We start from the raw sequence: 25,006 nt of genomic DNA, 5'->3' as shown, positions 1-25,006 counted from the left end.
TCATATTGAACTTTGTAATCTTTGAAAATATTCAAGAGGATGTAAGTTAAAAATGAATTTTGCTAGAAAAACACATTAGAATCCAGACAAAAATCAAGTGCATTTTTGGCCAATAGAAATATGATTTTTGACAGGAGATATATGAAATTTATCATGAAAGGTTTTTCACTGATATTTTAGAATTGCTGGAGAAAAATTATAAGAAAAGATTAAACTGCATATTATAGAGTGATAGAATTAACAAAAATAAAAGTATAATGTAAATTTCTCTGGTAAAACAAGGAAGATAATTCAGAAAAGCATCCATGTTTTCAGATCTTTAAACAAATATGTGGAATTATAGCTGTAATAAGCTTGAGTTTTTTCTTCTTTTTTATGATCACACCTGGGACATATGGAAGTTCCCAGGCTAGGGGTCAAATCAGAGCTGCACCTGAGGTGTACACCCCAACCACAGCCACACTGGATCCTAGCCGGTGTTGACCTATACTGCAGCTTATGGCAAACCGTAGATCCTTAACCCACTGAGCAAGGCTAGGGATTGAACCTGCATTCTCACCAGAGACTCTCTTGGGTTTTTAACCCACTGGGCTATAATTTGAACCCCTAAACTTGAACATTTATGAAAAAGAAATATAAACTTATGGTTATTTAAGCTGCTATAGCATGAGATGAAATAATAGATATGGATGATGGCAAACTTGAATTGTGCATTAGAATAGATTTAATTTGTTAGCCGTGTGAAGCAGGGCATACGATCACAGAAAATAATAGCATTTTGAATTGTTCTAACTCTGTGGCCTTGCTCATGCTTTTTAAAAAAATATATATACATATATATGTATAACTTGATGACATGTTTTTATGTATTTAAAGTTACATCTTAAATATAGAACCCTCTTTCTTGAGGTTTCTTCTTAATCTATCATACTTGGAAATGATTTCTATTTTTTCTGTTATCCCTTTGTGATTTATTTGCACCTTTCAATGGAGAAACACACACACACACACACCCCACATTCTGTCCTACTAGAGATTTTAATCTCCCTGAGATAGAATTTTAGTCTGAAATGTCTCTGTATCCTAAAACAGTTCCCGTGATGCTGACTGATTGTATATAGAGTAGAATGGAGTATCTTCTTATTTATAAAATGGAGAATAATATCAAATTATTATTTATTAAAAACAAAACAAACACACATAAATAGTGTTCCAGAATTTTCGATAGCTACTTACAGAATAGATTCTGTTACCCAAACTTCAGACACCATGTGGTTTAAAATAAAGTATCCAGAATTTGCTAATCAAATTTATTTAGGGAATTTTTGAGAGAAGATGAAATTGAAGATTTCTATATTATTTCCGCCTTTTAAGACTATATGATTCCTTTATTCTTAAAGATTAAATGTAAATCCATTATCAATAAAACCTATGAGAACAAATTGATACAGCAGATTTGTAATCTCTGTAAAATAAGTGGAAATCAAAGATTCCTATATTGCATACCATACACTTATTGAAATATGCAAGGTTATCCTGAAATTTATGTAGATTAATGTGCTTCACAGTCAGTTGGCAATCGTGATGAAAATTCAAATGTACAGAATTGACCACTTGACCTTTTAAATATTTGGAATGTGGGATAAGAGAAGAAGAATCAGTATTTTTATCAAGTCTCCAAGCTGATTTTGATACACAAGTGAAGTTCTGTCATCACCGACATATTGATTACTTTTTAACTAAGTCACATTTCTATAGGTGAAATAGGAAAGGATGAAAAGTAAAATATACTATCGCTATTGTTTACCCAAAAACACAAAACCAAGTTTTAATGCAGAAGAGTGTAAGAGCTGTGTAGATGACAAACAACTTTTCAACAGAAAAAAAACTTCAATATTTATAGTAAAGAACAGATCTTTAAGTCAAGAGAGAAACAATAATTAAATGCACTTTATGTTACAGGGAGGATGTTTTAACAACCTTTAAGACTTCAAACTTACCATACAGAGGAAATTTTTTATTTCTTTGAATTCATCAGAAACAAATTTTGGGGAAAGTAGTATACACCATATGCATAGAAAGTCAGTGTCCACTATATAAAAGAGAGTTAAAAGAACATTTAGGTGGCCCAGCGGAATGTTTCAGAGATAGGCTGTTGAAGTTATACTTCGTTATACTTAGTTGGCAGCTATAAAGTTAAGGAATTAAAGTTTTCTAAGGCTGGAATCTTCATTGAAAATTACTGTGTTTTTAGTATCTTAGAGATTCTCTCATTCCCTGTAGGTGGTGTATTAGGGTTTAGGTAGGTGGATTCAATTCTTCTCTTATTTTGGATGGAATAAGTTGATAAATATGTAAACTTCAGTGTTGGGAGGACCGATGTTTAGGAAAAGGAAAGATGTTCCATGCCAGTGCTGGGATACCAGATGCTCAGGCATTTTGCCTTGGATCCTTGAGCACTAACATAAATTCATTAGCAACAGTCAATGAGAATATGTAAATTCATAATTCAGTCATTTCAGGAATGGAATGCTTTCTGGTGAAGAGAATCACATGAGGAATTGCAGTTGTGCTCAATGTTCCATGTAATTATCAAGGAGTAATTTGCTTAGATGAGAGGTGGCTGCATTACTCCATTGGATTAGCCCACTTGGTGGCAGATTCTTGTATTAGTAAATTTTGTTCTCTAAGCCGGTTTCCAGGTTTCCATGCATCACTTCCATCAACCCTTAGTTCATGACAGTAGGCTTAGTTCTTAATTAATAAACCAATTATTTTAGTAATGAGATTTTTCTTAGACTTCTCCCAAACTTTAGGACTTTGTTTCAAAGGAGGTCATTGCAGAATGGAAATGCCATTACTGAAAATTTTGACACTTCCCATTGACAAGATAAGACTTTTCCTTTAGAATCTACGAATAGGTTGAACATTGCTACCAAAATGTTAAGTATATTTTAGTAGCATCTGGAAGTTTTCAAGTTCAAAAACCCAATGACAGTTGATAACCCTAAACTGTCATTACTAAATGACAGTTAATCATATGAATCAAATATGATATTGGCCCCTGATGGTTTTAATTCTATAACATATGAAAGAAATGGGTAGCCTAAATAAAGGGCTTATTTTACACTTATTGGTTTAATTCCAAGGCTTCTTATCGCAGAGTATTCTACTGAAACTTGCCTAGATACATCATAGAGAATTAGTGAAATCAGTGGTTAACAGATCTGACTAGCATCCATGAGGATGCAGGTTCCATCCCTGGCCTCGCTCAGAGGGTTAAGGATCTGGCGTTGCCATGAGCTGTGGTGTAGGTCACAGATGTGGCTCCAATCCTGCATTGCTGTGGCATAGGCCTGTAGCTACAGCTCTGATTTGACCCCAGCCTGGGAAACTCCATATGCTGTGGGGGTGGCCCTAAAAAGGAAAAAAAAAATTGACAATCGATTTTGGGGTTCTCTTTATTATATTAGTGGATGAGCTTTTGGCCAGTGTTCTTTCCTTAATAAGCTATGAGATTTTCTTTAGACAAGATAATCACCTGTGTCCTGATATTTTATCCTAGTTCATGGCCTTCCAAATCTTTTCCCACCTGTAATTGGATAGCACCTCATATAAGACAAGGAATTTATTTGATGCAAGCCACTGTCACGAGATCAATATAAATAAATACTCAGACAATACTTGAAGTCTCTATTATATTAGGATTTGACTCTCTGATAACATGTCCTTATGGAAGAGAAATATGTTCATATCAGGATGGTTCAGGTATTTTGCATTCCCTACTGGGGGAAAAACAACCTGGTATTTGAATTTCTTATGGAGATATGTAGAGAAGGAGGAAATAGCACTGTCAAAGGACACACATTGAGTGTTGACAGCATAGTCACTATTAAAATAGCAGGCATTATGGTTGCAATAAAGTTTACATATTTATTTAGGCCACAATAATGCACAGTGGATCATTAAGCCTTACTGGCTTTTTTTCATCAACTGTGCAGGACTGTTAACCTAGACAATAAAATAGCATAATGGTCTGCCTGCATTGTCTGGTATGACAAAAATAATTGTGTTGTATCTTGTGTATATATTTTAGCTGTGTAATCCAAGAAGTCTTAGGAGTACAGTGACTTTAAAAGTGCACAAAATCTACCTTTGTCGTGGGCCTAGTGTCCACTACACTAGTAGGAGTTATAATAAACACTCCCATTTGTATATTAGCATAGTAACATTAGTACTATGAGTAATGCTGAATATTTATTACAATTGTGCAATCTAAAAAATAACTAGCAAAATTATTTAAAAGATCCTTTGGTCTCAGCAGTGGATGATACTGGTTATGAATCAATGGGGTAATTTGTTTATTATTGTCCCTTTTAGATACAGGCATAACTAGAGTACCCAACTATACCAGTTTTGGGGAACTGAGGAGTTTTCCAGGACATGAAACATCAGTGCTAAACTAGGGAAGTCCCAGAAAACTTAAATTAGGTAGTCACACTAGGTGTAATAGTCATTTGGATTCCAGTGTCTGTAAATGCATGAATTTATAGACTCCTCCCCACTAACTTTCCGGCACATTTGGCATTGAGAGAGGGAATGGGTTCTGCTTTTGATTTTTAATGTGCTTGTGATTTCAAGGCAATCAAACCTGAACTGAGAGAATCTCAAGGGCCAGATAGGTATAATTTTCTTGGAATATTGCTGAATGCTATGGAGGTTTTCTGAGCAGCCTGCTTCAGAAGTTCTAAAATGTGATGAACAAGCATTTGAGGCTCATGATTTGATAAGCTTTGGAGCCTGTGGGGCAAATAGTAAGAATGGAAATGAGTTTGTTTTTTTTTTTTTTTTTAATCTTTTTGCCTTTTCTTGACTGCTTCCGTGGCATATGGAGGTTCCCAGGCTAAGGGTCCAATTGGAGCTGTAGCCACCGGCCTACGCCAGAGCCACAGCAACGCGGGATCCGAGCTGTGTCTGCAACCCACACCACAGCTCACGGCAGCACTGGATCCTTAACCCACTGAGCGAGGCCAGGGATCGAACCAGCAACCTCATGGTTCCTAATCGGATTTGTTAACCACTGAGCCACGACGGGAACTCCAAAAATGAGCCTTTTTATAAGTCAAAGAGCACCCTTCCTCACATCTCTCTTGCGTACACACACACACACACACACACACACACACACACACACACACACACACAATTGCTTAACTTTATATTCTTATAGATTTCCTTCAAGCTGATGTTCCGGTAGATTTTCTCCTCACACCAGCTCTTATATTCTTTAGACTTCCAAAGTTGTTAGTCTCAGTTAGCCTATAGTTCAAAATAAACAGAAGATACTGGCTAAATAAATATCTGTTACAAAACAGAACCCAGAGTGATGGTCCTGTGAGAAGATGGTATTCAGAAAGCAAGTTCCTTTCCGGTTTTATCATCTTCATGGATATGGGAAGAAGGAACAATTTTTTATAAAATAGTGAGAAGAGACTGGATATTGTATTTAATTTTATATTTTTAGCTTGATGGAAGAGGTTAAGTTAAAATTAATCATCTCCAGTTAAAATCACACTTTGTAAATTATTATCCTATAATAGGATTATTAGTATCCTATAACTTTGGTGACTAACAGTGGCATAATTCATAATAGACATGAAGGTGAATTAAGTGACAGCTGTTATTACTAAACTATTACCAAATCAAGTAGAATAACATTTTCAATCTCAAAGATATATATTTCATATTTCAATATATAAAACATATATCTCAATATATAAAACATTAAGATGATATATATAAGGAAAAAATTTACTTAATTTCTCTAAGTCACCCATTGTTAGCATTATGCTTTCTGTCAAGATTTTATTTATATATGATAATATTTAACATGATGTTTTATAATTTTAATTTTTATAAACATTACATTTTGAACATCTGTGTATGTCATTATTTATTCTTATACACAAATATTTTAAATAATTATCTAGACTTGCATGTTACACAGGTATCATAATTTTAATTTTTGATTACTTGCTTTATAGGTTGTTATAAATTTGATTACTGTGATAAAGAATCCTGCAAATAAAGCCTTTAAGCTTTCTTATTAATTGTTTTCTTATATTGCTAAACATACAGTGAGGGGATTAAATTATATAAAAATGTTTATGTTTTTACAAATACCAACTGACGCTCCCTAAACCACTGTTCAGGAGGACCATAACATAAATGATTGTTAATTATCCATAATTTGTGTAAGCTTTACTTTTTCTTCTTACATTGGAATGGAAAATTAAGAATACTATATATTGATCTATTTAGTATAGCCAGACTTTATTAATAAAACCATTAAGTATGGCCATATTTTCTTTTTAGTGACTTTAGCAGGTGCGTTTAATTTCATTCTTATCAAACTTCAGTGCTTAATGAATAAATGAACCATGAAATAATGTTCCCGAAAGGATGGACAGTTTCTATCATAACTCATCACTTACAAGTTAAGTGTTTTAGAAAAAAAAGATGATACTATCATAAGATTGCATAATGACAGACTGATTTATCTTTGTGTTCTTTGTGTTTTGATGCACAGACTTTAATGGCAATTCATTCATTAGGTCTGACAAGATATACCTTCTATACTCATGACACCGAGGTGGTGTTAGAAGTATATATAAATGAATAAAATATAGACTCTACCCTCAAGGAGTCTGAAGACTAGTATGGTAAAGACATGAAAATAAATAACCATGATATAGGATGAAATACTAAGTGCCCCCAGAGAAGTGTGAAGACAGATTCCAGTGTTAAAAGATGCAAGTGCAATTGCTTCTTTCTAAGGGAACTAGGTCAGTCGACATTGGTGGAGACTTTAAATGTTAACTAGAGTTTTACTGTTTCAAAAAGGTCATTCTTGGAGTTCCTGCTATGGTGCAGTGGGTTAATGATCCAGCTTGTCTCTGTGGAAACCCTGGTTCAATTCTGGCCCTGTGTAGGTCACAGCTCCCTCTCAGATTTGATCCCGTTTGCCACGGGGGCAGCTCAAAAAGAAAAAAATTTTTAAAAAAAGGTCATTGATAAAATATCATACTTCCATAGATAACACAGTAACATTAACTAAAATATTAACAGATTTTCTAAAATGCCAGTGCTATAAGGAATCTCAAAAATTATCTAAATCTAAAAAAAAAAAAGAAAGAAAAAGAAAAAGAAAAGGATTTCCTGTCGTAGTACAGTAGAAATGAATCTCCACCCATGAGGATGTGGATTCGATCCCTGGCCTTGCTCAGTGGGTTAAGGATCTGGTGTTGCTGTGAGCTGTGGTGTAGGTCACAGATATGGCCCAGATCCTATGTTGCTGTGGCTGTGTCGTAGGCTGGCAACTGTAGCTCTGATTTGACCCCTAGCCTGGGAACCTCCATATGCCGTGGGTGTGGCCCTAAAAAGCAAAAAAAGAAAAAAAAAAAAAGAAAGAAAGGAAAAAAATCTAATTCTAAATATTATCAACACATGAATAAAATATTTGGGACATTAAGGCATTTACTACAAAATATCAGCTGTCCTTAACCATGTAATAATTCCATGAGAGCTCTAACCTTGAGGACTACCTTTTTCTTATCCCTAGATTATTTATTCTGGCTATATAAGGCTTGCTGGGGAGAAGATTTCTTTAGTGAGAGTACTAGATCTACTGATTTGGGTCAGTCTGGAGGAAATTGTGGCTGGATAATAAGAATCAATATCTTATCAAAAGGTTCTGTCAGGTAATATAATTCCCCATGAACACAGCAATTCTCTCTACTTATAATTAGTATTTAAATCAAAATGCATTTCTTGAGAGAGTAGATTTTTTTTTTTTATGGCCACACCTGCAGCATATGAAAGTTTTCCAGCTAGGGGTCCAATTAGAGCTGCAGCTGAGGCCTATGCCATAGGCATGGCAACACCAGATCCAATCCACATCTGTGACCTACACCTTGGCTTGCTGCAATGCTGCATCCTTAACCCACTGAGAGAGGCCAGAGCTCAAACCCGGACACTAGGTTGGGTTCTTTACCTGCTGAGCCGCAACAGGAACTTTGAGAGAGTAGATCTTAAAAGTACTCACTATAGGAAAAAAAAATTAGTAACTACATATGGTGATGCATGTTAATTAGACTTATTGTGATGATGAATTTATAATATACACAAATATTGAATCATTTTTGTTGTATACCTTGAAAATAATATCACATTATTTGTCAGTTATACTTCAATTAAAATGAATTTCTTAAGACTGATTTTTTATTGGAAAAATTTTAAATTGAGAATCAGGAGATTGGGGTTTATTCTTTATTCTGTGAACAGTGTAAACAATTAGTAGTGTGAACTTGGTAAAGTCCTTTGACCTTTCTTGGTGTAGTTTCCCTCACTGGTTAAAACAGGAGAAATGATTCTCTGCTCTTCAAATCCCTTTTAACTGTGTCTAAAGTTTTCTTTGCCTTTTAAAATCAAATCCTAAGTGAAATATAAATTTTATAATTGATTTTATTAGAGGGAAAAGCTTTGGAGTTGGGTGATGGAAAATCTCCTGCTTAGCTGTCATAGCATCAACCTTTAAATGCCTAGATGAGAGTGCATTGTTTTTAAGAATCTTTATCCCTCTCCCAAATAACTGCATTCTACATGTTAAATTTTTGTCTTCCATTTCTATTTGATTCATTGTTAAAGTTCAAGCCCCAAATCAACTGTTACTGTAAATTATTTTTAAAGTTATAATTACATGCTTTGTCTTTTATATGCAGCTACATAATTACTGTGAAGACTTATTCTTCATTGAATGCAGGTGGGATGCAATATAAAAGATACCTTTTCTGAACAAAGAGGGGAAAAGCTGTACAAATCACAGCTGTAATTTCTAGGTGCAGGTTTATAGAAAAAAAAAAAAGGTTTTTTTGAGTCACTCTACTCATTCATCTTAGTTTGAGTAGGAAATTAGAATTTTTCTAATTAAAAACAAAATTGTCACTTTAATTTGCTAAGCACTTGATTGGGTGAATAACATCACTCACTTTTACTTTTGTATGGATTTGGGTTTGCTTTCTAGAAAATGTTGAGGGATTTGTTGTTGTTGTTGTTGTCTTTTTGTCTTTTTAAGGCCACATCCATGGCATATGGAGGCTCCCAGGCTAGGGGTCTAATTGGAGCTACAGCTTCCAGCCTATGCCACAGCCACAGTAATGCCAGATCCAAGCCACGTCTGAACCTACACCACAGCTCACGGCAGTGTTGGATCCTTAACCCACTGAACAAGGCCAGGGATCGAACCCAAAACCTCATGGCTCCTAGTCGGATTCGTTTCTGCCGCACCATGACTGGAACTCCTTTGTTTTTTAAATCCATGGTATATTACTTTGTCCAAACTGTCAGCTAATGCTGAGTCTTGTCGGAAATATGGGTGACTGTGTCTACAGGCCCTAGCACATACCTCAGCATGTGGTATAGTCCACTGCTCTAGAAGACTAAATTTGACCAGGCTTTTTTGCAAGATGTGCTTATCTCTTAAGCTTTTGGAACTACTCCACCTATATAATTTGTACATAAAACCAATAAATAAAAATTTGGCTCATATATGGCCTGCCCTGTCATATTTGTCCATAATTAGTACTACAGATTTCATCCAAGATACTTAGAGCTGGATAGGAAGACATTGTATGTCTATACAAAATACAATTAAGATTTGCATGGTTTATTCCTATGTTTGAAGATATCAGAGAGGAGAGAGTAAATATTAATATAAAAATCTAAAATATAAACACTAAAATGAAAACTGTATTATAGTAAGTAGACAGTTCTTGGTATGCTAATTATGTAACTCCTTTACCAACATATTAATAGAGTTCTGATCTGGAGTTTAGTTTCACTCTTCCTAAACCAAAAAGATGTCAGAAAAAACAAACAGGAGTTCCCGTCATGGCGCAGTGGTTAACGAGTCCGACTAGGAACCATGAGGTTGCGGGTTCGATCCCTGCCCTTGCTCAGTGGGTTAACGATCCGGCGTTGCCGTGAGCTGTGGTGTAGGTTGCAGACGCGGCTCGGATCCTGCATTGCTGTGGCTCTGGCATAGGCTGGTGGCTACAGCTCTGATTAGACCCATAGCCTGGGAACCTCCATATGCCGCGGGAGCGGCCCAAGAAATGCCGAAAAAAAAAAAAAAAAAGAAAAAACAAACAAAAAACTTCCTTAACTTTTACCAAAATTAGCTAAGTATACTCCCTAATTATCTACAGTAGGCTTTGTGAATTTGATAAAATTTACGTTCAGAAATAAATGTGCATATTCTTAAAACACTCAGATTAGTGCTTGTGTGATAATGGGGCATCTTATTAAATAATAATTCTGGAAGTTTAAGGGACTCAAGCAATTCTTAATATATAGATGTTATAAATGGATGGATCTTTGACATGTTGAGATTATAATGCCTACCCTCAAGACTAATTCAGTAAGATAACTACAAATATAATGTGTTCAATTGAGGCTCATAGAAAATGTATAGCTAAGTATAGCTATCCCAAAATTAAGGGTCTGTTCCATTATTGAAAATGTGGTTTTCCTAATAAAAGCACGAACTTTACTCTCATTTTATTCTAGAATTAATTTTTGCAACTATTTCCATTAGCTGTAATTTTCCATGTTATGAGTTATTTAGCAACTTAATATTTCTTTTTTATATGTAATTATTAGTGGTTATGGTTGACAGTCATCATATTTAAAGTGGTTATTAATATAAACATATCTTACTAGAGATGTAAAATTTAACATCTTGAATCCATTTCTGAATCATGCATGCATTCTCTCTACAGATGATAATCAAGAAATAGATTTTATGCTGTTTTGTATGTTTAGTTTAAAATAGTACCTGAGGAAATTTGGATATGAATAAACTGAATTGTACAAAATATAAAATATGGCATTTTTTAGGCACTGTGCAATAGGTAGCCCAAGTCTTAGATTCTTGAGAGAAGGGAACACCTGAGCGTGGGCTTTCATCCCGTAGCATTTTCTGACTGCAGAGCAGGGGTATAGAGGCTAAGTGGACAATAGCTGTCTTGCTGAACTGAGAAGTTAGAAATAAAAATTTAAAAATACTGAATTGTTGATATTTATAGATGGTTATACTGAAAATGAGAGAACTGCACAGAGAGAGAAATGCCTAAAGTCTGTATGATATTCTTAAACTTTTGGCTGAAAGCCATTCTCTGTATAAATGAAGTGAGATACTATGAGGTTTAAAATATGACAGTTGTTACAGGGCTGAGTGCTAAATGAATATATTAGAGATTGTACAGCGCTAGAAATTCTAAATATCCAACCCATTCAGAATAGACAGATGTCTTTGAGATACTTGGCATTCATTTGAGAAAACAAAGTATGTGCTTTAAGAGTGAAGACTGTGCCCTAAAGTAGGGCTGACGAAGCTTTCATGTGATAGGCTAGGTAGTAAATATTTTAAGATTTTGTGACCATATGTTTTTTAATAGCAGCTACTCAACTTTCTCATCTTAGTGCAAAAAAAGCTACAGACAATATATTAAATAGACATGGGTATTTTTTAAAAGTCTTTTAAATACATAATTAAAACCAAAAACAAACCATAGGCTGAATTTAGCTTGTGGGCTATATTTTCCACCCTTTGCCTTATAGCATGTGCTGTCTCCTAGGACTGAAGACAAATCCTAAGCAGACCTCCTTAACAAAGCGTGAAACCAAGCCTGACATGATCAATTGCTAACATACTGTCTGGGGGAGGTCACATTTGTTAAAGGTGAAAGCATAGAGGAGCACCCGGGCTTGGCCATTTTCTTTCTCCTCCCCACACATTATCCAGTAGATTCCCTTATCTCTGTTGGATATTGCCCAGCTGGACACACACATACACATACACACACACACACACACACACACACACACGTCACAAATATACATGCATGTTCATATATCTACATGCATGTTATATGTAGATATGTGTGAACAGTTACCGATCATGTATGTTTGTATATGTATATGTTTATTCACAGATCAGTATATCCAGTTGTAAAAATTTAATGGTGATTTATAAAGTTCTGGATCTTGATGAACACTGGTTATTTTTCCAGATGACCTAGAGTAGTCTCCTTTAATCCTCCCTCTCCAGGGGTATTGAACATTGAATTTCTTGCTAGCACAGTGTGACTATGCTGCTTTACCTTTTTGTAATCTTAATTAAACTTTTCATTAACATGATTTATCCAAATGACACGGGTTTTTTTGTTTGTTTTCACATAGGCAAATATTCAGAGTTTTTGATTTTTTTTAAATATATGTTTTTTTTTTCAGACATAGCTAAAGTGTAACTTCGCAACTGTTTGCTAGAATTACATAGCCATCAAAGTACACCATGTCTTGTTAAATAGCTTTATATTTTTTAAGATAAGATGAAATTTTTTAAAGAACTCATAGTAGAGATATGACAAAGTCATGTAATTGTTAGAGTGTAAGATGATACTCAAGTAATTAATTATCAATATTATACTCTGGAACTAATAATGTTTTTAGTATCAAGAGTTTAAAAACAGGTTTCTTATTCCTCAACAGATACCCTATATTTGAACAATAAAGATGTTTCACATGAAGTACAGATCAGGATAAATCGATATACACTATACAGAAAAATGCTAAAAATTTTTTTAAAAGGATGAGTACTTTATTAAAAGATAAGAATTTACGTGAAATCTATTTGACTCTGACTGTTTCAAGCTGGAAATGAGGATCGTATTCTAATGAGGTTGGGTGTAATTTCATGTAAATCTTAGACTACACACAAAAAAAATCTCTGTGGTCTTATTTTTATAGCTTACTACTCTTTTATATAGTTTTGATTAGGGAAAGTTGTTTCATTTCATAATGGAAAATAAGACCTAAAATGACAGCATTCTTGAGAGATGAAACATAGGGACATATTCGAGCTGGAAGAAAAATGATTGAAACTGATCATTTCTTGAGATCAGGTTTTGATAGCTGGGAAAGTTGTAGGTACCAGCAGAGGGGATAGAGGATGAAGTAGGGGCCAAACGCTGAATTAATTTTCTTTCATTATATTGCTTAAGGCCAGCTTGAGAAGAGTCATAATTTGGCAGGAAGCTTTTGTCTTTCAGTGTTCTGGAGTTAGATGGCAGACACTAGTAACTATTAAACCATAAAAGCACATCTATCTTTTCATTTACACAAAAGAAACACTGAAATATGTATGGGCAAAAATGATAATCCTGGGTTTGGTGTCCTTGCCAAGTGTGCCAGCGTTTGCCAGGTTCCCAAGAATTAATTTCCACTTGGAGAATTTACACCTGGTAGCTGAATGATACCTAGATGTCTGTTGCATATTTAGACCAACTTTCAGCAAAATTAATTGTTAGCACACAGAAAGGAGAGTGACTGCAGAGAATTCCTTTGTGGGCTGAATAACTGCATGGAAACCATATTTTGGAAGATAATTTTAAAGTATGTAGTAAAATACAATGAATCCTAAAGGGGGAAGGAAAAACATTGTTACAGCAAACCTTTGAAAAATGTGCATTCTCCATCATTTTTATCAAACCTTTTTATGTTTTCAGTCTAATATATTTCTCTTGTGGCTGATTAAATTGGAAAAATTCAATAAAATAATAATATAAAGGTAAAGGCATTTTGTACTGAACCATCAATGCATATATAATATTACAGCAGTTAGAATACTTAGACCAATAAGACCCTAGTCTTAGATGTTCATATGTTGTAGTGACAAGAGACAATAAGGAATTTGCAGTGAAAGTAAGTGGAACTGTAGGTAGCCACTTCCACTGACTCTGCTCACATATTTAATTTTTTTTTCTTTTGTCTAATGGAACATGTCTAATGTCTTATTTTCCCACTGCAATTTGAACTATCTTTTGTTTGTTCTTCACAAAGGAAAAAAAAAAATTAGAGTGCCTCCGTAGTACCATCAAAAACTTACTTCACAAGCAGGAGGGCATCCTGAGCAACAAGGTGGGCATGGACTACAGAAGCTGCATCCTGAGACCCAGTGGCTCCGAGGATGCCAGCATTATGTCGAAGCTCTTCTTGGGGTGGGGATCCCAAGCAGGATGCCTTCCTTCAGAGCAAATGGCTGCAGGTTGAAGGCTGTGAGCCACCACCCGCTTCTTCATGGCGCAGGGTTCGGTGCAGCTAGCTGCGGCTGGGCTGTGCTCTCCCTGGCGCTGGTACTTTAGCGCCCAGCCACGGTGGCCTCCAGCCCCGGGGTAGGGCAGGGAGGGGCTGTGCATCCCTCAGCCCCCAGAAGGTGGCCTGGGCAGCAAGGTCTCCCCTGGAGGTGTCTGGTGAGTCTCTTCAAGGCTCCTCTTTGTTGCACTAAGACAGTCCCTTACTGGGGAGTTTTCCTAATTTAAATGGGTTCTTCTTTGAAATGCAGCCTTTAAAAAAAAAAAAAAAAAAAAAAACCCGGAGGTGGGGGAGGGGGGGAAATCACTTCGCAACTCTTTTCCAGTCCAAATAAACCTAATATATATAAAATTTCCTCATCAGTTTTCTTCATATTCAAAATGTTTCCTTTGTTTCTCCTCTTCTCTGAATCTCCTCTATTTTGCTGCTTAGTCTTTTTTATAAAAGATATCAAATTAAACAGAATAACTGTCATGAAACAGCCATGACCACGAATTTTGCAAAGACATGTGCTCTCTCCTGGTTAACAACTCATGAATTTGTGACTGTGTAGACACTGTATCTGGTGGAGTCAGGCCGTAATGGCATCGGAGATGTTTGTCACAAAATGGATATATATAATGAGAGGGGTATCTTTCCAAACAAAGATGCCATTTTTGATGTAAATGCCGATATAATTAAAGGAGATAACACAGCCTGAAAAGCCAGCTTGGAAGTCAGTTTCCAGCATTAGAGCCTCGCATGTATTTTACTTGCCTGCCTGGGCCATTAGGAAATTGTAAACTGATATATCTCCCACTCATAAACTAATTGTAATTATGGTTTTCAAAAATACTTCTTTTAGGGAGTTCCCGTTGTGGCTCAGTGGTTAACGAATCTGACTAGGAACCATGAGGTTGCGGGTTCGATCCGGCCCTTGCTCAGTGGGTTAAGGATCCGGCATTGCCGTGAGTTGTGGTGTAGATTGCAGACACAGCTTGGATCCCACATTGCTATGGCTGTGCTGTAGGCCCACGGCTACAGCTCCGATCCGACCCCTAGCCTGGGAACCTCCACATGCTGCAGGAGCAGCCCAAGAAATGGCAAAAAGACCCCCCCCCAAAAAAAAAAAAAAAACATTTTATTTTTTTGATAATTTTGGTAATATTAAACTATCATGTGCATTCTTGGTACAGATTTCAGTTCAGTTTAGATTGGGAACCCATTTCAACCCCCACCCCTGTTCAATCAACATTGGATAACGTGAATATTGAAGTTTTTCTTTGTGGATCATGAAGGTTAAAACTCTGTAGTGTATAAGGATACATTGACTTCAGAACATTATTGAGAAACTTAACATTCCATAAACAATGTTTAAATCTTCCAAAACGCAAACGTGACCTAGGTCTTTCTTTATGTTATAAATTAAAATATTTTATATTTTATATACTGTGTATATATGGTACATTACCAGTTTTGCTAAGAACTTTTAAAATGGATTAATTCATTTTTTAAATCAGTCATTCTCTTGCATTCCTCAACCCATATCCTATTTTCCTCCACTTCAGAGGTAACCATTTTAATGCATTTACCTGTTTTTTATTTGTATATATTCTTGGAAATTTGTCTTTTTTTGTGTACATACATTTTTATCTTCATAAATTATATTGTATGTATTATATTATATTGAATATAAATTATAACTCCCATTATCTTTCTTAATATTTCATATTTTTAAACTCAGTATTGTTTTAAAATTACATCCATGTTGCTATATCTATTGCATAGCCTTTTCTTTTAAATACTGTGTTGTAGTCCATAGTACTTTGCATCAGTGATGTTTAACTATCCAAAAGAAGCTAAGAATTCAGATTGTCTCCAAGAACCAACCACAAGCCCCCTGAGTAATTAGTTTCTTTGCAATATACCTGGAAGTAGAATATCTTATCCCTAAGGATAAGATGAACTATAACTTCATATGGCTAAGTTGCTATCCAAAAAACTGCACAAATAGGAACTTCTATCAGCAATACACAAAGATTCCCATACCCTTACATTTTTCCAGTACTTGGTAAGCAGCTGCCTCATAATTTTCAGTCTGATAAGACATAAAGTTATTTATTTTATTCCTTTGAGTTAAATTTCTTTGACTGCTAATGAATTTGAACTTCTCACCTTGTAAGTGTTAGCCTTTTAAGTTTTTGTTCTTTTAAGTTGTCTCACTATGTCCTGTGCTCATCTATAACAGTTTTTTATAGCTTTGTTGGAAACATATTCTAGAAGCTAATTTATATATTGCACATATCTTCTCTCATTTTGTCATCTTTTTCTGCTAATTTTTCTGTTTTCTTTATCAAGTGAAAGTTAGTAATTTCTTATATTTAATTTAATTAATTTGTTTATTTTTGTCTTTTCTAGGGCCACACCTACAACATATGGAGGTTCCCAGGCTAGGGGTTGAAATGGAGCTGTAGCACCTGGCATATGCCACAGATCCGAACCGCATCTGCAAACTACACCACAGGTCATGGCAACGCCAGATCCTTAACCCACTGAGTGAGGCCAGGGATCAAACTTGCAACCTCAGGGTTCCAGTTGGATTCGTTAGTACTTTGAAAGTAGTCAAACCCATAACTTTTTACCTTACCCAGTTTATGGCTTTGAAATTTTGTTATGATGTCCTTTGTTGTCTCTACATTATAAAGTTATTTTCTTACTTTTTTCTCCATTAATTTTGTATTTTATGATTTACAGACCGGTCTTGGATTTCTGGTTATCTCTGTGTTCTGTATTCTGGTGAGCTTATCTGTTCTACACTAGTACCACACCCTTTTTACTTTTGTTTAATAGAATAAGACAGTATTTTAAATTTTATTTTACTCACTTTCCAATGATAATTCAAAAAAATTTATATCAAACAGTACATTTTGATTTTTTAATTTAATTAACATTTACTGAGCTTGAAAAAGTCCCACCCCTGTGAGTTTAGCATTTCTTCAATAAAAATGGATTTTATGAAAGTGTCTGGAGATAGACACTAAAATATCTCAGTTCATGAATTTATATTAATTTAAAAAGAAAGAAGTAAACATGTTTTTCATTTTAAACTGTCCATTGGTAATTTCATTGCCTGTCTGAATCTCTCAAAATCTCTTAAAAAAAAAATCTCTCAGGGAGTTCCCACTGTGCCACAGTGGGATCAGTGGCTTTTTCGGAGTGCTGGGATGCAGGTTTGATCAGTGGTTTATAGCTTTCAGAGTATAGGCCTCTCACCTCATTGACTAAGTTTAATCCTGGGTATATTATTCCTTTTTATGAGATTTTATTTTATTTTATTTTATCTTATTTATTTATTTATTTGTCTTTTTTTTTTTTTTTTTTTTTGTCTCTTTAGGGTCGCAACCATGGCTATGGAGGTTCCCAGGCTAGGGGTTGAAATGGAGCTATAGCTGCCAGCCTATGTCGCAGCCACAGCAACACAGGATCCAAGCTGTGTCTGTGACCTACATCACAGCCCAGGGCAATGCCGGATCCTTAACCCACTGAGCGAGGCCGGGATCAAACCCGCGTCCTCATGGATGCTAGTTGGGTTCATTAACAACTGAGCTATGATGGGAACTCCCTTTTTATGAGATTTTAAGTAGAATTGCTTTTTGCCTTTTCTTTCTGATAGATTGTTTTCAATGTATAGGGAAAATAGTTTTCTAAATATTAATCTTGTATCCTACAATTTTACTGAATTCTTTTATTAGTTTTATTAGTGTTTTTGGTGGAGATGTTAGGGTTTTTTATATATAGTATCATGTCATCTGTAAATAGTGATAGTTTTACTACTTTTTTAAAATTTAATTTTGTTGGAGTATAGTTGATTTACAATGTTTTATTAGTTACAGATGTGCAGCAGAGTTAATCAGTCATACATAAAAATATATCCATTCTTTTTCCCATATAGGTTATTACAAACTATCGAGTAGGTTTTCCTGCACTATACAGTAGGTTCATGTTAATCATCTATTTTATATACTAATGTGTATGTGTTTTTCCCACCCTCCCAATTCCTCCCTCCTTCACAGAGGGTTATTAATATATGAGAAAGCCCCTGGGTGTTTTGTGAGGGCTTACTTTTTGTGTGGGGTGTGGAGGGGCTGATTTTCATTTGTATGCTTACTGTCTTTATCCTTAGTGTGGGCAGGCTGTTATCCACTTGATAAGGGGTGTGTCAGTGTAAGGCCTGTGCTTGCTTTCGGGAAGACAGAGGCAATGGACAGGGCCCATAGCCAGTGCCTGGTTGCTAGGCCCTTGATAGTGGTGAGGACTGGCTGGGAGGTGGCATAGGCTATTCCTAGGAAGTCGTAGCAGTGACCCTCAGAGAGGTATAGGCGGAGTCCAGAGCCTTTGGCAGGGCCAACAGCAGGGTGTGTGCATTCCCAGGAGAATGAGGGCAACGGTGGTGCTCAGTTGCAGTGCCCTCCTCTGCAGCAGCCCCACAGGTGACTGGGGAAGTTGGTGGTGTCTGTTCATGGACCCTGAATTGTGGCAGGCCATGCCCAGCCCTGGAGGCTGATATGGCTGCAGTGGCTTGTGCCTGCAGCCCACAGTCTGTGCAAGAGGTACCCACTGCCAGAGAGCTCACGCAAGAGGTGCCCTGCCACCTAAAAGCCCACCCATGCACAGAGAAAGGTATCCTTATGATGACCCCACCCCTCCTCTCCTCACCCTCCCCAACAGTGGTGTCTCTTGCTTCTCCTGTGGAGCCAAGCCTCCTCCCATTTTCCCTCAGCTGTGGTGCTCTACTTCTCAGCCCAGGTTGCACTACTCCCTCGCCACTCAGGCTATATCCGCATAGAGAGTCCTCTCCTTGGAACTGACCTCTGAGGCCTGAGTCTCAGTGCCCAGCCCCTGCCTGAGTGTCTCAGGCTATAGTATTCAGGAGCAGCGGTGTCTGCGTGGCTCACTCTGCTTTTCCCTTCTCATTCCAGCAGCTGCACTTTTCCCTGAGTCTCTGAGGTGGGCTTCTATGGTGAGGATTCCTTTCTTCTTTCACAGCTCCATCTCAAGAGTGATGGTTCTGTCCCAAGTTATGATTCCTTGTTTTGTTGTGTTGTTGTTTTTCTTCTTCTTTCTCTCTCTTTTTTTCCTTTGTGGAGGGTTTATTGCCCTTTTTGGAGATTTAAAGTCTTCTGCCAGAGTTCAGTAGATGTTCTATGCCAATCATTGTACATGTAGTTTTTTTTTATATGTTTGTGGGAAAAGGTGAGCACCACATCTTACTCCTCCACCATCTTGATCTCACCCTAATTAGAGCATTTAAACAAAATGATTCATTGATTCAAATTTCTTCCTCAAAAGACTTAAACCAACATTCGTTTTCAATCTTTCATTTTTCATGTAAGAATTGCACTTGGAAATATTAAGTTATCTCACCTAAACTCAATTCTTGAAATAGAGCTTTGTCTAGAAGAATTTTAACTTTTGTTCAGATTCCTAAATTTGTTTCTGTGATAGTGTTCATTTCATAGCCCTACTTTGTGAAATACCTAGATAAGGTAAAAATTGACCATACTATCAACCTTAGAGAGTAACTATGTGATGTTACTGAACTAGTGAGTAACTTATGGAGTTACTGAACCAGTTAGGAATCATAAGATTCCTGCTAGGTTGGAAGAATCAATAATGAAAAAAAAAAATTTAAGAAACAATGCAGCCAAGCAATGTGAGGTAAACAGAGTAGATGTGTATGATAATCTTGATAAATCTGTTTCAGGATTTCCTGCTGGTAGAGGAAAAATTAAGTTAGATTCAAATATAAGTGTGACATATTTTAGAATATGAACTGTCACTCCACTTGTCAGGGAGGCTTATGTTATTTGTATTCACAGCAATTACTTTTTTTTTTTATTCAAAGGTAATCTAACGAAAAGTCCCTGCTTTACTACTAGTGGTGGGTTTCTAAATGCTGGCAAGAAAAGCTTAGTCTTTAGAAGGTTTTTATTTTGTTGGTAAGGAAAGTTTTTCTTCTGGTAGGAAAGTATTGATTGTTTTTCTGTCCTAATTTTGAGGGAATGATGAATTTAAAATGATTTTATTTATCATTTTTATTTTAACTTTATCCACTTACTAAGGGAACAATAATTGAAATAAACTGTGGAGTTTGGAAATAAATCTATAAAGGAAAAAAAAACAGTCAACAGAAGAATGATTGACTAATAGTGTTTATCTGAAATGCTACATTGCATTTATTGAAACAAAGGAACTTGTCCTGTCAGATCATTTGGAAGCTTCAGGCATTATATTGGAGGTAAACTTGACTTTGATGTTGTGGCTGAATGATTATAGTCCTCTCATTCCAACATCTGAGTTAAAAAAAGAGACATCTAGCATTACATTTAAATTCTGAGTCAAAAGGACCTTAAAATACACATCACCTCAATCCTCCCATTTAGCAGGTGAGCACATAAGAACATCTTAAAGCTCGCCTAAGCATTTTGGTATAGCTAAGTGGACAAATCAGTGATACTGTGACATCCTATCTTAATGTATTTGGGTAAATATAGATGCAGATGCATGAATATATTTATGAGCTTTATAATACAGATGTTTGGCTTAAGTGGTATTTAATTAAGTTAAAATACTTCGGTGTTGGTGAAGTATTTTAGATTTCTGAAATTCACTACATATTCAATATTTCAGGAGAGAAATTCATTGGCTTGGCATTTTACAGTTGTTCAAGCTCTGTAAAGAAAGACAGAAAACAGGAGGAGGACAAGATGGCGGAGGAGTAGGGGGACACGCTCGCCCTCTCCCACAAACACAACAAAAAAAGCACATCTACAGAAGAAATGACTCGCACAGAACAACAACCAATCGCTGGCAGAGGAACCTAAACTCCAATAACGGCAAGAAGTTCGTGACATTATTGGGCAGAACGGGAGAAAAGAGGAGAGTGAGAGAAGGTGAATCCGAGCGGGACGGGCGCTCCCGAAAGGGAACTGCGGAGGAGAAAGGGATCCCGCACCCTGGAAAGTCTCCTACCGGGGGAAAGATCAAACGAACCGGAGGAATCTCCAGATGCAGAGAAGAGTGTAGCAGTAAGTCGGAGTACGGAAAAACGATCAAGAACCCAACGGACCATCTGAACTACGGGCACAGTCACCAAAAATTGAGACGCCTGGGTGGGGGCTGGGCACCGAATCCTCGGCTCCAGAGGTTAGTCCCCGGGAAAGGGCCGGGGGACGCCTGGGTGGGGGCTGGGCACCGAGACCTCAGCTCTGAAGGTTGGTCCCCGAGAGGGGGCCGGGGGACGCCTGGGTTGGGGCTGGGCAACGAGACCTCGCCTCCGAAGGTTAGTCCCCAAGAAAGGGCCGGGGGGCGCCGCCTGGGTGGGGGCTGGGCACCGAGACCTCGGCTCCAGAGATTAGTCCCCGGGCTAGGGGGGCGGGGAAGAGCGGAAACTGCTTGGGAGGTCTCTAAACCATTTGACGGGGCAGAGACTGCCTGGGAGACTAGAAAACAAAGCTGTCGCAGAGGAAGGGAGCAATACTCTAGGGGCGGGGAAGTGGAAAGCCGCCTCAGAGGGAACCTGGGAGAAGAGCCTGGTCTGCGCCCGTGCTGGGGAGGGGAGAGAAGAAGGGGTGGGTCCCCATAGAATACCCCCCACGCCACAGCAAGCTTACAGGCCCGCTAGCTAGCAGAAAGCTGTGCTTCCCAGTGCATTCCCTCCCCCCACCCCCGCCACCCCCTACGCTCTCGCCGAACCTGGGGCTGCCTGCCATCCAGGAGGGCTGGCCTCAACAATTGCCTGAAGCCTACCACCGCAGGGGCTCTCCCTGCACGGGCCTGCTTGCCCTTTGGAGGGGCTACACTTCCACAGAGCAGCACCAAACACCACCAGCCCCCTAGAAAAGGCCTGCAGCCCAGAAAAGCTAGAACAAGCCTAGCCAGGCCATGAATAGATCGACCTAATTCTCCGACGGTTTTTCTGAGACGGGCTCCCCCGGGGAGGAGCCTCTTGAGTCTCCAAGGGCCTTGCTACACGCCCAAGACCCCAGGGGGTGCTAAGACCTAGGGGACCAGCTGCATAGGACTGCCAGCTCCAGGCAGGACCCCCTGCAGCCCAGAAAAGCTGCAACAAGCCTGGCCGAATTGGGAAAAGATCTCAGACGGTCTTTCTGAGTCGGGCTGTCCTGGGGAGGAGCCTCTTGAGTCTCCAAGGGCCCTGCTACCCGCCCAAGACCCCAAGGGGTGCTGAGACCTAGTGGACCAGCTGCATAGGACTGCCAGCTCCAGGCAGGACCCCCTGCAGCCCAGAAAAGCTGCAACAAGCCTGGCGGAATCGGGAAAAGATCTCAGACGGTCTTTCTGAGTCGGGCTGTCCTGGGGAGGAGCCTCTTGAGCCTCCAAGGGCCCTGCTACCCGCCCAAGACCCCAGGGGGTGCTGAGACCTAGTGGACCAGCTGCATAGGACTGCCAGCTCCAGGCAGGACCCCCTGCAGCCCAGAAAAGCTGCAACAAGCCTGGCCGAATCGGGAAAAGATCTCAAACGGTCTTTCTGAATCGGGCTGCCCTGGGGAGGAGCCTCTTGAGTCTCCAAGGGCCCTGCTACCCACCCAAGACCCCAAGGGGTGCTGAGACCTAGTGGACCAGCTGCATAGGACTGCCAGCTCCAGGCAGGACCCCCTGCAGCCCAGAAAAGCTGCAACAAGCCTGGCGGAATCGGGAAAAGATCTCAGACGGTCTTTCTGAGTCGGGCTGTCCTGGGGAGGAGCCTCTTGAGCCTCCAAGGGCCCTGCTACCCGCCCAAGACCCCAGGGGGTGCTGAGACCTAGTGGACCAGCTGCATAGGACTGCCAGCTCCAGGCAGGACCCCCTGCAGCCCAGAAAAGCTGCAACAAGCCTGGCCGAATCGGGAAAAGATCTCAAACGGTCTTTCTGAATCGGGCTGCCCTGGGGAGGAGCCTCTTGAGTCTCCAAGGGCCCTGCTACCCGCCCAAGACCCCAAGGGGTGCTGAGACCTAGTGGACCAGCTGCATAGGACTGCCAGCTCCAGGCAGGACCCCCTGCAGCCCAGAAAAGCTGCAACAAGCCTGGCCGAATTGGGAAAAGATCTCAGACGGTCTTTCTGAGTCGGGCTGTTCTGGGGAGGAGCCTCTTGAGTCTCCAAAGGCCCTGCTACTCGCCCAAGACCCCAAGGGGTGCTGAGACCTAGTGGACCAGCTGCATAGGACTGCCAGCTCCAGGCAGGACCCCCTGCAGCCCAGAAAAGCTGCAATAAGCCTGGCGGAATCGGGAAAAGATCTCAGACGGTCTTTCTGAATCGGGCTGCCCTGGGGAGGAACCTCTTGAGTCTCCAAGGGCCCTGCTACCCGCCCAAGACCCCAGGGGGTGCTGAGAACCAAGTGAAATCTGCTACCATCGTGGGGTGGACCTCCCAGTCCTGTCTGCCCTCAGGAAGTCCTCCTTTGCTTCAAAGAAACACTGTTAGTCCCATCAACACTCCAGAAAAGCCACACTGCCTCAAAAAAAGATTGACCAACAACGACAGCCCTCAGGAAATATTCCACGGCAGTGACAAGGCAAACACTACCCGATAACGGAGAGTACAACTCCCTCAGGAGAAAGAAGACAACAAGCAAGATGAAGAAGCTGAGAAACCACCCCCAGTCAAACCAACAGGAGAACTCACCTAAAACAGTCAACAATGAAACTGATCTCTGCAGTCTGACAGACCTGGAGTTCAAAAGAGAAATAGTGAAAATACTGAAGGAATTAAGAGAAGATATGAACAGCAATGCAGATACCCTCAGAAAGGAGCTAGAAAATATAAGGAGGAGCCAAGAAAAACTAGAACATTCATTTGCAGAGATGCAAACTGAACTAGGGGCAGTAAAAACCAGAATGAATAATGCAGAAGAACGAATCAGTGATATGGAAGATAGAATAATGGAAATCACTCAATCTGGTCAACAGACAGAAAACCGAATCAAAAAACTGGAAAGCAATATAAGAGACCTATGGGATAATATAAAACGAGCCAATCTACGCATAATAGGAATTCCAGAAGGAGTAGAAAAAGATAAGGGAATGGAAAATATATTTGAAGAAATTATCGCTGGAAACTTCCCAAATCTAAAGGATACTGGATTCAAGATACAAGAAGCACAGAGGGCCCCAAACAAACTGAACCCAAACAGACCCACACCAAGACACATCATAATAAAAATGGCAAAAGTTAGTGATAAAGAGAGGATCCTAAAGGCAGCAAGAGAAAAACAGAATGTTACCTACAAGGGAACCCCCATAAGAATATCAGCTGATTTCTCTACAGAAACACTACAGGCCAGGAGGGAATGGCAAGAGATATTTAAAGTGCTCAAAGGAAAAAATATGCAACCTAGAATACTTTATCCAGCAAGAATATCATTTAAAATAGAAGGGGAAATAAAAATTTTTCCCAACAAACAAAAACTTAAAGAATACAGCAACACAAAACCCAGGTTAAAGGAAATATTGAAAGGGCTTCTCTAAACCAAAAGAAAGGAAGGAAAGGGAAGAAAAAAGAAAAGAAAAAAAAAAAAGAAGAAGAAGAAGAGGAAGAACTAGGACAGAGGAAGATACAATCAGAGAGCAGTCATTCAAATAAGCCAGCATACAGATTTAATCATGAACATGCTTCAAACAAAATAAAATTAAAAAGAAAAAAATAAAAGAGTCATCAAAACCATAAAATGTGGGCAAGGGATGTTAGGAGGTAAATAATCCTTTTTGTTTGTATGTATGTCTCTCTTCTTAATTTTAATATAATAATGAAGTGTTTGAA

Source organism: Sus scrofa, chromosome 18 (assembly GCF_054392235.1).
Source record: "Sus scrofa isolate SSC_HxYL_T2T_F1_AM1 chromosome 18, Sscrofa_HxYL_maternal_Yorkshire_Landrace_v2.0, whole genome shotgun sequence".
Lineage (NCBI taxonomy): Eukaryota > Metazoa > Chordata > Mammalia > Artiodactyla > Suidae > Sus > Sus scrofa.
Note: the sequence above shows the minus strand (reverse complement) of the source record.